A 14,533-nucleotide genomic window follows, 5' to 3' on the forward strand; every position below is an offset into this window, starting at 1 on the left:
TTTAGTGCTGCAAGATCCTAAATGGCTTTTTCATGATATTTAAATCTGAAGTAAATAGTCAGAATATGCCTACCTGCTTGGAAAGCCATCATTTGTAATTTGTTATAGATAGTTTCATCAGTTATTGTAATACATATTTTGATATAGAGTTTGGTCACATGCAGCCTTTTATAGGGGGTTGAGAAGGAGGATATCTTGATCATTTAAACATCCTACTTCGTTACTCTAAGTAGAATATTATATTATTGAGAAAAATATTGAGAATATCAGCATAATTTACTACATTTCACGCAGCCCTGGGTTTGTTTATTGTAACCCACTTACAAAGAAATCTGGGGAAAAGTGATGAGAATGAAACCACAGTCAAAAGTGTGGACACTTAAGGAAAATGACTCAAGTACCAAATAGTCCTCAGATACACAAAAAGGATAACATTCTCTTGGCAAAGCATCCCATCCTGGCAGGGCTTCTGCTGTTAATTGGGAGAGACTGTAGCATAGATACCCCCAATTTTGGCTCACCCATGCTCATAATCAAGACCCAGAAAACAACGATCATTGCCTGGCCTGGCCGAGATCCTACACATGCAGATCCAAGTCATGTAATTTAATTTGCTGTTAGTAATTTACTTGATATTCCGTAACTGAAATTTGATTCTATTTATGGTCTGGAAATTATTCTCCAGCTTAGTTGTTGGAAATTGTTCTTAGTTTAGTAGTTATTCTCCATCTTTGGTGGATGAAAATCAAACAAATGCAACTTTAGTAGTGACTGCAAAAAATAAAAATTCACAAAAAATAAAAATTCACGGGAGAATGATGATAATATATTGAAGAAGGATGGGTAATATTTTACAGAAGCTGTGGATCATTAAAACTTCCTATACAAGAAAATTTCTCATCCAAACTTATTGAGTCATTGACGACAATTGGAAACCAGATGTATGCTGGGTTCCAAAGATAGTAAATATTTTACTGGAGCTGGGTTCCTAAATGCAAAAGATAGTAAATGTTTTACTGGAGCAGAAGATATACCTTCACAGTCAAGGAATTAGGTCACTATTAACTGTCAAAAGTCGGGCATGCCGGGAAACAAAATATTTATTGTAGTTTTCATGAAAAAATGGATCCATTATTGAAAGCAAAAACCCATTTATTGGAAAGGAGAGACGTCTTAACCAAACTAAAGCAACAAGTCTTAACAAGTTATAGTGGGGGAGGTCCTTTCAGAAAGTAGACCCAAGTATGGCTCTGTGTAGTGCATTTCTCTTCATCAGGAAAGAATTAGGGAATTATTGTCAGTAATACTAATGAATTTACACCCATTCTGGTGATGACATGAGTCATTGGGAATGAAATTATGAATCATGGGTTACTTGGTCCATAGTTCAGCATCAAGATGCTAAAAGATGTCTGAAAATGTGTCTTTGTGACAGCCTTTATCTGGAGTTAGGTGGGGTATTTTTTTTTTTTCATCAATTGGAAGCCTGGTAAGGTCTAGAGATTAGAATCTGTTTCTATAGATTTCAGCTTTGTTTTCCACACAGAACATCCATTTATTACCAAAATGCTTAATTGTATCCATTGGTGTGTAAATACTGAGGGTTAGAGGTGGGAGATGCAAGTTAACTCGGTTATGGCCCATGTTAAGCGGCTGCTCAGTTACATGGTCAAAATGGGCTCAATGTGAACTCAAAACTGCCTTTTAGCCTGGTTACCGTTTTGACATGTACAGTGTTGTGGCATTACATAATTTATGATTAAGATTAACTAAATATTAAACATTTACGAACGTAAATGGCACTGTTACAAGAATCGCCCTACTTTGGTTAAGTCGTTCTAGTTTCATTTACCTGTTTTTATATTCACGTTAAGGATATTTGGTCAATACCATATATTACTGATTATAAATTGGTTAATGCCATATTACTGATTATAAACAGCTACACTTCGGTAGTATAGGAATGGATTTGAAAAAGGGGGCCATTGTAAAGTCAAGTATTACAACAAAAGGCTCATCATGGATTAAATGAATCTAACCAATCAGATTCCATATAATCAATGATTCATATACCCATATTCCAAAATGCATTTATTTTCATTTTTCAACAGTGAAAATGGATGGTTGTGGTAGCGTCATGATCTGTGATTTTGTGACTTCCATTGAATACCTCGATTAGTTGAACAAACAAGGTTTACTAGGAGATTTATTCATCGTTTTTAAGTCATGAAACATAGGAGAACAAAAATTCATCACTGATGGTCTGTAACGCAAGCAAAAAAAATTCGTCAGTGATGGTCTCGGCCCGCAAACAGGCCAGCTGATGTACATGTTGTGATATAAGAGTTGGAAGTGTTAAAAGCAGTTATCAATTTGGCATGAGTTGTTCTTTGTGAGATAAAAAAAAAAATCTAAATTGTCCCTGAAAGATAATGATTCTCATACTTTGTTTTTCAAAGTAATGCTGCAGCATGTTGTGAAAATGATGGTTGACTGGTTCTATTTCCGCCAAGGCGTGTTGCATGATCTTGCTGGCTGGTAATAAAACTGATGGTCCTCAACATATTGTTGGGATCGATGGAAGCAAATTCGGGAAATGCAAATACAACTGTTGCTGTAAGGTTAGGGGATGTGATCGTTGGGCGGCATTGACTAACAGGCACATGAAACTTGTCTTTTTTTTTTTTACTTTTTTGTTCAATGCTGTTCCAAAAACTTTAGCTTCCAGTGTTGTTGGATAACATAGTTTCAGAAGCAAGATTATATCTGATTGCTGGAAGTCTTACAACAGCATGTGGGACCATTCTTTCAAGCATAATGTAGTTAATCATAGTGTTAACTTTGTTAGTCTGAGCAACCCGAATTTACATGCACTTGGTAGGGTTGCATTTAATTGGGCTTTTCCAAAAGTATGCAGAAAGAACTTTACAAATGTAATTTTTCTACATACTCGGTCCAGAAGTAATACCTTGGATGTGCTTTACTCTCATAAAGCGCAAACATCCCCCCACTTTGGATTTACATATCTAACTGAAGACAGTATGATCTGGGCCTAGCTCTTTTGAGTCAATGAACACCACAAAGAAGCCAAAGAGGGGACCATCAGGATCAGAACTCAGCGATCCCAGGTGCCACCCACCCCCCTTCCTGATCAGGTCAAGGCATGACACTATAAATCATTGAGGAATGTAAGGTTTGGTTAGAATCTGGTATAGAAAATAGATACGAAAGTTTTGCGGGCTAGTTTCAAGGGCCAATTTCCAGGGCCACACAACAACCAAATCCATCTGCACAGATAAGTAGTCCCTTCGACCTCGGGTGGCCTTCACCTGTAAGACCTACCACGACCCGTGACCATTCAAAACAGTCAACATGGCGTTGCCATCTACTCCTCATCTGTCGCAAGTTGCTTTTACCGCTGCTAACCCGGTTACGTTTTCGAACTTGATCAAGTTATGTGACGATATTGATGTGGTACGTTTGTTCCTTTTTAAAAGTGGCCTTTTAGGCAATTTTAGTGGTCAATGTGAACACTGCAAAGAAGGAACAATGAGCCTCATGAAAGAGGAAGACAGTTTTGTGCCCTAAATCAGGTTAGTGTGGTTTGTTTGGTTAGGTCACAACTTTTGTTACCATACTGGGGGTCTGGCGAGGTTAGGGTACGTGCCCTAATTCAGGTTAGGTCACAATCATTGTAACAATACTGGGGGTCTAGGCCCGGCCAGGTTAGAGCACGCACCCTAAGTCAGGTTAGGTTGGTTCGTTTGGTTAGGTCACAACCATTGTTACCATACACGGGGGTACAGGGGGCTTCCGGCCAGGTCAGGGCACGGCACCCTTAGTCAGGTTAGGTGGGTTCGTTGGGTTAGGTCACTACCAGTATCCATTTCCCCCCACCCAAAAACCCTGTTTCTCCAACAGGGTCTCCCTTTACCACTTCTATTAATCTTCGGCGATCGCCGCCACTCATATCCATTTCCCCTCACCCAAAAACCCCAGGTTATCAAGAGGGTCCCCCTTTACCGTTTCTATTAAGCTTTTGATGCTACATTGTTTGTTGTTGTTTTGGTTTCGCCGCCAGTTTGGTTGTGTGTTCTGCCGATTTTCTTGTCCGAACTTACCGCCATCTATACTCTGGCTACAAAAGGTTGAGACTCGAGGGTGATTAGCACTGCTGCCATATTTTCTTAAACTCGTTCAAACTTTTAAGGAAAAAGGGTGACAATTTGGTAGATTTGGCAAAATTTTTGAGCGGCGCTGCCATTTCCTCGTGTATAGATGATTAAGGGAAGTGACCACTAAGGGTCACACCGTGGTCACAGTAATAAGAGGATTGTCTCGATTATCTGTCACCTCCCTCCATTCGTGGTACAAAAGCAAAACTCGGAGATCAAAACATACAACTTGGGCCTTCCTATACATTTTTCGAGTTGCTTGATGCAAAATTTAAGTAGGGCTATATATACACACATATACATTATGTATATATTAAGTACATATATAAACCCCAATTGAATTTTGCATGTGTATGCGTGTGTACTTATATAATCTATATATATATATATATATAGATATTAGATAATATATATATATATTATATATAATATACACACACATATAAGTAAATACGTTAAACGTAAGCATACATACAAATGGCATATATTACTTTAAAAACGAAGTCACTGTGAATAAAAGCAAATAGCTGGACAGTACGCTCGTATATGTCCATTCTCCGGATTAACCTCCGGATTAACCTCAACCTCAAGGAGGTTAATCCTGAAAACGTACCTTTTTGGATTAGGATTAAATACCTCCTTTGGCAATATGGGAGACGTGTCAACGCTGCTAATTGTAGGAAAGTCTCAACTTTTCGTAGCTAGAGTATAGTGGTAGGTTTGGACATGAAAATTGGTCGGAGGTAAGGTTGGCCCACGAAACTGTAGCTGCTCCCAGTTCTGCAAGCTCATCTTTACAATTTTGTGATTTTGCACTTTTTTATGGTCTCTGGCTCATGTTTGCCATTTTTGCATTCTGTCATATACGCCAAGAATGGAAAATGGCTGGTCATGGCCATAAATTGATCGCATTACCAAGGCCAACATCATTCCACCTTTACAAATAAAAAGAAATAAGTTTTGTGTTTATTTTCATGGAAATAATAGAAAAATAGCAATCTTGAAAGGGAGTTAATGAGGTAAACATGCTCCAGGTTTGTTCCCAAATAGAGAAGTTCGTTTCAGCCATACTGATGTTTAGAACATTTATAAGCCTTGAATTTAAGAATGAATTTTATTTTGTATATTCAAAATTTATGATTTTAGAACATGATTAAAATTCTGTTTGCAGACTGCGTAACTCTTGAAAAATCATAAGATTGCAGCCTAATTTACATAATTATATATCTGACGGGAAGTGAGTCATCACCCCTTGTGAACAGATCCCAGAAGTTGGATGTTGAGGGTATGATCATACTACATAGGATCAATTCTATAGTGTGATTAACGAGTTTAAGTCCAAAACTCGGAATGAATTCAACCACGATGACGAGGTTGAGTGTCATCCTCTGAGCGGGAAGCGGCTCTTGAGTATTAAGTTACTCCTGAGCATTGAAGACCGTTCCCTCAAGGGCTCGCCTTTGAGTGGAGGAGGATGTCACAGGCTGAGTGGTTGACTTCCAGTCCACTATTAGATCCCATGTTTTTCTTTTAAAATTCCCTTAAATGGGATAAAAATCTCATATCCACAAAAGAAAGTACTACTACTCACATGACATAGTGGTCCATAGCATTAGTCCATTGTAATCATCCCCCTTTCTAAGTGCAAACAGTATTTCCATTTTTAGCTGTCATGAAAATTGATTTCACATAAACTGCTTCTTGTGCAGTTCAGTTTGCCAGTTAGTAATATCAAGTCATTTGTTGTCTTTGATCTGTCAAGTAAGTGCTAAATGGGTCACTAAACATGGAATTACAAGTAGCATGGTGATAGTTTTTGGTATAAATGAGAAGTACTGTGCACGAGGTTTATTTCCAAAGATAATTTTGTGCTATTGATTCATTAAAATGAGAGAACAAGTGAAAATTGGTTTTTACCTTATGTGTTACTTGGTTGATTTAATACTTCTAATTGACTATGAAAATTCCAAAGACTAAGTCATGCTACCTTAAGAGTTACCAACTTGGTTTTTAGAATCATAATTCAAAGGTCATTGCACTTTGTCCCAGTGAGGTTATCACCATGGATATTGGTTGTGTTAAACACCTCTCTCAAGATTAGTTATACCTCTTATGAATTAAAGATTTCATGTAGCATATTTAAAGATGGCATCCAATATGGCATTCAAAAACCTTAAATAATTATGTCTCAGGATTCAGTAGGCATGGTAAAATTACTTCCTGTTCAATATAATAATTTCCAAGTCTATGTATATATAATTTAGGTGGTGGTTTTATCTTTAGTTTTAGTTTGAAAGAAGGATATCTAGGTCATTTGTCAACATCACACTTGCTAAATAGCGTATATTACTGAGAAAATATTGAGAACATCTACATAATTTACTACATTACACTCTGCCCTGGGGTAGTTTATTGTAATCCACTTGTGAAGAAATCTGGGGAAAAGTGATGAGAATAAAACCACAATCAGAAGTGTGGACACTTAAGGAAAATTACTCCAGTACCAAATAATTTTCTTGAAAAGTGATAATGTTGAATTGTCACTTGCTAGCATGGGCACTAACTTTGTGGTAACCATTTATACTGATTTCTTGAAACCTTGATAGTCATGAATTTAAATATCGTCTAACATTTTGCCCTCTGTTTCATCAAGTACCATATAGTAAATAGTATTATCGTAATTATTTGCTACTAGTTTAAAGTAAGTGCAGTGGTTTACCAGATGTTCATAATATGACATAAGTGAGGTTGTTGGTCAATGTGTAAAGTGAACATGGCTTATATACTATAGTTGGGTACATCACAGTGATGTAATCAGCTGATGATAATTATAATCCTTTTTTGAATAAGTTGCAAATGTTCAGGGAATGCCAGTATACAAAGTCCTCAGGTTACGTATGACTATACCTGTGTTTAGCAGCTCCTCAGACACACAAAAGGAAAAGTGTTCACTTGGCAAAGTATCCCATCTTGACCAGTGCTTCTACTGGTAAATAATCAAAACCCAGAAAACATTGATCATTGCCTCTGGCTGGCATTAGACCCTAGACGTGCAGATCTAAGTTTTATAGTTTAATTTGCTGTTAGTGATTCAGTCGATATCCCATAACTGAAATTTTATTCTATTTATGGTCTGAGAATTATTCTCCAGCTTAGGAGTTGTCTCAAATTGTTCTTAGTTTAGTAGTAATTCTCCATCTCTGGTAGATGAAAATCAAAACAATGCAACTCAGATATTAGCTATATCCTTTAATAGTGACTGAAAAAAAACTTCTGGATATGGAGAATGATACTATTATTTGGAAGAAAGATGGATAATATTTTACATAAGCTGTGGATCATTAAAACTTCCTTACAAGAAAATTTCACTTCCAAACTTACAATTGAGGCATTGACAACACAACAATTGGACACCAGATGTGTGCTGGGTTCCAAAATGCAAAAGATGGTAAATGTTTTACTGGAGCAGAAAATATGCCTCCACAGTATTGAGGCATTAACTATAGTCACTAAAATTGTCAAAAAAAAAAAAAAAAAAACCCAAGTCAGGCATGCCGGGAAACAATTTAGTCATTTCTTGTAGTTGTCATGAAAAAACGGATGCATTATTGAAAGCAAAAACTCATTTATTGGAAAGGGGAGACGTCTTAACCAGACAAAAGCAACAAGTCCTAAGAACAAATAATGGTGGAGGTCTTTTACTGCCAGAAGTAACAAAGTATAGACCTGTGCATGGCTAGTGTAGTGCATTTCTTTTCATCAGGAAAGAACATTATGAATTCATTGTTTGTAATATTAATGAATCTACACCCATCGTAGTGATGAGATGGTTATGATAAAAGATGGCTGAAAATGTGCCTCTGGGACACCGCCTCTATTTAGAGCTAGATTCGGGATGATTTTTTTTTTATTATTAATTGGAAGCCTGGTAAAGTCTATAGAGATTTCAGCCCTGTTTGTCACATTGAACATCCATTTGTTACCAGAAAGCATAGTTGTATTCATTGGTGTGTAAATACTCGGGGAGTCGGGGTTAGAGGTTGCATGTAAGCTAACTTTGATATGACCCCAGTGTTAACCGGCTGCTCAGGGAGGAGGAACCCGTCCAACAAAAACATAGTCCCAGTTACATGGTCAAAATGGGCTCAGTGCGAACTCAAACCTGCCTTTTATTCTGGTTACCATTTTCACATAATCAGTACTGGCTGTAACTTATGTGATAAGAATTGTCCTACTTTGGTTAAGTCGTTTTGGTACCATTTACCTGTTTTTAGATTCATTAGCAGTATTTAGCAGTGAAACCTTTCATATGTTAAGGATATTTGGTCAATACCATGTTACTGATTATAATATGGTTAATGCCATATTACTGATTATAAACAGCTACACTTGGGTATTATAAGAATGGGTATTATGAAAATGGGGGCTATTGTGAAGTTGTGTTACAAGAATAGGCTCATCATGGATTATTAAATTAATCTAACCAATCCAAATAAATATGATCAATATAATTCATATACCCATATAGAAGCTGCATTTACACATTTTTTTCCTTTTTCAATAGTGAAAATGAATGGTTGTGGTAGCATCATGTTCTGTGAGTTTGTGACATCCATTGAATACCTTGACCTGTTGAACAAACAAGGTTTTGGAGATTTATTCAGTGTTTTTAGCCATGTAATGTGGGAGAACAAAAATTCATCGGTGATAGTCTCAGCCCCCAAACAGGCCAGCTGTTGTACATGTGGTGATATAACAATTGGAGGTGTTAAAAGCAGTTATTAATTTGGCGTGAGTTTTTCTTTGAGACATCAAAATTCTCTGAGAGATAATGATTCTCATATTTTGTTTTTCAAAGTAATCCTACATCATGTTGTGAAAGGTTTATTTACTAATCTTACATAAAGAATTATGTTGACTGGTTCTATTTCCGCCAATACGCGTTGCATGATCTCGCTGATCAGTAATAAAATTGATAGTCATGAACATATTGTTGAGTTTGAGGGAAGTAAATTCTGGAAATGCAATTAGATACAGTGGACCCCCCCCCGCATTCGCGTTCTCGACATTCGCAGACTACCACATTTGCAAATTTCTCTGAACCATATCTACCCATTATTCGCAAGAAATTTGGGAGCGCCTGCAGATTCATCGGGCAAGATGTGGCGGATGTATGTTTTGGCGCGATTTTTGAAAACGTGCAGTAATGGAATATGAAAAAGTCTATAAAAACGGTAAGGGGGGCTGTTTTGGAAACCAGGGTTTTTGGGTGGGGGAAAACACGGAGCGCTTACAGTTTAGTTGCCCACGGGTTTCGTCTGCTTGGGAATCAGCGGAGCAATACAAACAAGATGGCGGACGGTTTGTTTTGGCGCAAGGTTTGAAAACGTGTATTGTCAGAAAACCCAAAAACCTAAAAAAACGGGGGGGACCCTTTTGGGAAGCGGGGTTTTTGGGTGGGGGGAAAACACATGAGTATTGGTTAAAAGTTAATGAAAACGGCATGGGGGGATCTTTTGGGAAACCGGGGTTTTTGGGTGGGGGAAGACACAAACGACGACAATGAACACGAAAAACCACGAAACCCTAGCTGACGAAACCTGTGGCCAACTAAACTGTAGGAGCTCCTGGCCTAGGTTACTAAACTGTCCCCCTACTCAACATTCGTAGACCGAACATATGGGCTATTAGCCTAATAGAACGTTCATGCATGAAATGCGGTACCTGGCCAACTGAAGTGATCGTAACCAAACGAACCAACCTAACCAAACTTAGGCCGCGTGCCCTTACCTGGCCGGGGGGCGACCCCCAGTATAGTATATTAACAGTGATTGCTACCTAACCAAAGGAACCAACCTAACCAAAGTTAGTCTCCATGTCCTTACCTGGCCAGGCCTGGACCCCCCAGAATAGTATATTAACAGTGATTGCTACCTGACCAAAGGAACCAACCTAACCAAACTTAGTCTGCATGTCCTTACCTGGCTGGGGGGCTTCGTCCCCCTGGACCCCCCCTGTGTAGTATGTTAACCCTCTTACGCCGAAGCCCTAAAAATCAAAACGTCTCCCGTATGCCGGGCCCGGTTTGGAGTGAGCGCGGAAGCGGAAAAAATAATTTTTTCAAAAAATCACAGCGCGCTTAGTTTTGAAGATTAAGAGTTCATTTTTGGCTCCGTTTTTTGTCATTGCCTGAAGTTTAGTATGCAACCATCAGAAATGAAAAATAATATCATTATCATATGTAAATAATGCGATATATGGTAGCGAAAAAAAAAATTCATACATAATTGTATTCAAATCACGCTGTGCAGAAAACGGTCAAAGCTAACCAGTTACTTTTTTTTCGTTGTATTGTACACTAAATTGCGATCATTTTGATATATAATACATTGTAAAACAATAAAAGCAACACCGGAAAAATATTATCACAAAATGATGTACGAATTCGTAACGTGCGGACGTAAAAAAATATTTTTTTTCAAAAATTCACCGTAAATCACAATATTGTTCTAGAGACTTCCAATTTGTTTCAAAATTAAGACAAATGATTGAATATTATGATACTGCAAGAGTTTTAGATTAAAATTGCAGATTTTGACCATTTCGGACGAGTTAAAGTTGACCGAATGTCGAAATTTTTATATATATTTTTTTTTATATGCACATATTTCGGAAATGGAAACAGCTACAACCTTCAATTATTTTTTATTGTATTTTTCATGAATTTGCGCACATTTTGATATTTGAAACTCTATAAAACGGCTAATATGAAAAGGAGCAAATATTAGGATAATGCGATCTACGCATTTCGGAGATTTTCGGCCGCGAAGCAGCGCAAGATATTTTTTCCATAAATTCATCATAAATCACAATATTGTTCTAGAGACTTCAAATTTGTTTCAAAATTAAGATAAATAAATGAATATTACTAGGCTGTAAGAGATTTAGCTTACAATTACATTTTTTGACCATTTCGATTGCGTCAAAGTTGACCGTACATAGTTTTTTTTCCAATTATCGTAATTTATATGCAGATATTTCAGAAATGAGAAAAGCTACAACCTTTAATTATTTTTTGTTGTATTCTTCATGAATTTGCGCACATTTTGATATATGAAACTCTATAAAAATGGCTAATATGAAAAGGAGCAAATATTAGGATAATGGCGATCTAACGCATTTCGGAGATTTTCGGCCGCGAAGCGGCGCGCGGAGGGAAGAAAGATATTTTTTTCAAAAATTCGCCATAAATCACAATATTGTTATAGAGACTTCAAATTTATTTCAAAATGAAGATAAATAAATGAGTATTACTAGGCCGTAAGAGATTTAGCTTACAATTACGTTTTTCGACCATTTCGATTGCGTCAAAGTTGACCATACGTAGTTTTTTTTCCAATTATCGTAATTTATATGCAGATATTTCAGAAATGAGAAAAGCTACAACCTTTAATTATTTTTTGTTGTATTTTTCATGAATTTTCGCACATTTTGATATATGAAACTCTATAAAACGGCTAATATGAAAAGGAGCAAATATTAGGATAATGCGATCTACGCATTTCGGAGATTTTCGGCCGCGAAGCGGGCCCGCGGAGGGAAGAAAGATATTTTTTTCAAAAATTCACCATAAATCACAATATTGTTCTAGAGACTTCAAATTTATTTCAAAATGAAGATAAATAAATGAATATTACTAGGCCGTAAGAGATTTAGCTTACAATTACGTTTTTCGACCATTTCGATTGCGTCAAAGTTGACCGTACGTAGTTTTTTTTCCAACTATCGTAATTTATATGCAGATATTTCAGAAATGAGAAAAGCTACAACCTTTAATTATTTTTTGTTGTATTCTTCATGAATTTGCGCACATTTTGATATATGAAATTCTATAAAACGGCTAATATGAAAAGGAGCAAATATTAGGATAATGCGATCTACGCATTTCGGAGATTTTCGGCCGCGAAGCGGCGCGCGAAGGGAAGAAAGATATTTTTTTCAAAAATTCACCATAAATCACAATATTGTTCTAGAGACTTCAAATTTATTTCAAAATTAAGATAAATAAATGAATATTACTAGGCCGTAAGAGATTTAGCTTACAATTACGTTTTTCGACCATTTCGATTGCGTCAAAGTTGACCGTACGTAGTTTTTTTTCCAACTATCGTAATTTATATGCAGATATTTCAGAAATGAAAAAATCTACAATCTTTAATTATTTTTTGTTGTATTCTTCATGAATTTGCGCACATTTTGATAGATGAAACACTATAAAACGGCTAATATGAAAAGGAGCAAATATTAGGATAATGCGATCTACGCATTTCGGAGATTTTCGGCCGCGAAGCGGCGCGCGGAGGGAAGAAAGATATTTTTTTCAAAAATTCACCATAAATCACAATATTGTTCTAGAGACTTCAAATTTGTTTCAGAATGAAGATAAATAAATGAATATTACTAGGCCGTAAGAGATTTAGCTTACAATTACGTTTTTCGACCATTTTGATTGCGTCAAAGTTGACCGTACGTAGTTTTTTTTCCAATTATCGTAATTTATATGCACATATTTTGGAAATGGAAACAGCTACAACCTTCAATTATTTTTTATTGTATTTTTCATGAATTTGCGCACATTTTGATATATGAAACTCTATAAAACGGCTAATATGAAAAGGAGCAAATATTAGGATAATGCGATCTACGCATTTCTGGAGATAGTTTTCGGACCGCGAAGCGGCGCGCGGAGAGAAGAAAGATATTTTTTTACATTCAAAAAATTACCATAAAATTCACAATATTGTTCTAGAGACTTCAAATTAAATGTATTTTCAAAATGAAGATAAATAAATGAAGATTACTAGACTGTTTTATGGTATTTTGCTTACCCAAAAATACCACCATAAAAAAAATTAAAGATTATTATATGTTATATATATATCTATATAATAGATATATATATATATAGATATATATATATATTATATATATATATATATATATATATGTGTGTGTGTGTGTGTGTATGTGTTTCTTTATTTATTACATTTTCCGATTCTGGTACGAATACATAAATAAAAGGAATGCAGGTGAGACTTTTCTTTTTGCATACAATGAAATATCATATTCATGCATAGATACTGAGATATAACAACTTGAAATAAATAAATAAAATAAAAACAAATGCAGAATACGCACTCCTAATCCTAAATCCTCCTCCATTGAAGAGTCTTGCATTTTTTTCCTCTCTGACATGACGAGGTACAGGTGGAGGAGGAGGGAGACGCGCGCCCTTACGGCCGCTGGGATAGGGCGCGGTCCCGTGCGCCCTCCCCTGACCGCCGCTGAGTCGCACTCCAATAGAAGACCGCACTGTGGTATTTGCGGTCACACTCCCCGAACCTGCATAGAGCTATCTTGCAGGTGCAACAGAAGAACTGGGTGTCTCTCCTTCTGCCATTCATATGGCACACCCGGCACCGTTTCTGCCTGCGCCCTTCTAGGAGCTCCAGTGTGTGATCCCCTGGCATCAGCCGACACGGAGGGTCCACTACCCGACGAGAAGGGGCGCGGGTGGGGGCGTCAGCAGGGGCGGCGGCAGCAGGGGCGTCAGCAGCAGGGGCGACGGCAGCAGGGGCGTCAGCAGCAGGGGCGACGGCAGTAGGGGCGGCGGCAGCAGCAGGGGCGTCGGCAGCAGGATGACCAAAGTAGGCACCCCTAAGGTCTGCCCTTTCCTCTACGGGTAGATCTACAGCTCGGGGCAGGGGGGCAGACATGGAAGGCCACTCATCGGGATCAAAGTTGATGAGGGCTTCCCCGGTTGCCTCAAGGAACTGTAAGTGGCTCATTCTCAGTAGATCGGGACCGTAGTACCCACAGTAGAGTATGTAGGCATTTTGGAGGGCCAACTGCAGAATGTATTTTAGGAGCTTTTGGGTCCATCTCCTGGTTCTCCTGGCGAAGGGATAATATTGGATGAGTTGATCAAAGAGATCAACTCCTCCCATGTGCCTATTGTAGTGCCCAATGACGGTAGGGCGCTGTACACGAAACTGCTCATACACAACTCAGCCCTGTCGACGTGTCTTCTTCCGCTGCACGATCTCCTCTTGGACAGGTTCATGGCTCGTCGTAATCATGGGTACGAGTCGGACACCCTTCCAACAGATGACGAAGACAGCTCCCTTCCGCCGCCACTGTGTCTCTCCTCTTACCAGATGTTGCGGATGGCTAGCGAACCTCTTGAGGGAATTCGGGGCCCCACGCACCAACCGAAGTGTACCACTGACGTGAACACCTGCTTCATACAGTTCCTGGGCCAGGGATACCGAGTTATAATAATTATCCATAAACAGGTG

The 14,533-nt window shown here is 37.9% G+C and overlaps 1 non-coding gene across 1 annotated transcript; it reads left to right on the forward strand.

The window, feature by feature from the left end:
* Positions 1-5,462: 5,462 nt before the first annotated feature.
* LOC135223378 (small nucleolar RNA U3) lies at positions 5,463-5,668 on the forward strand. Its single transcript, XR_010316500.1, has one exon. It is a non-coding gene; the product is annotated as a small nucleolar RNA U3 (small nucleolar RNA).
* Positions 5,669-14,533: the final 8,865 nt, after the last annotated feature.

Source organism: Macrobrachium nipponense, chromosome 8 (assembly GCF_015104395.2).
Source record: "Macrobrachium nipponense isolate FS-2020 chromosome 8, ASM1510439v2, whole genome shotgun sequence".
NCBI lineage: Eukaryota > Metazoa > Arthropoda > Malacostraca > Decapoda > Palaemonidae > Macrobrachium > Macrobrachium nipponense.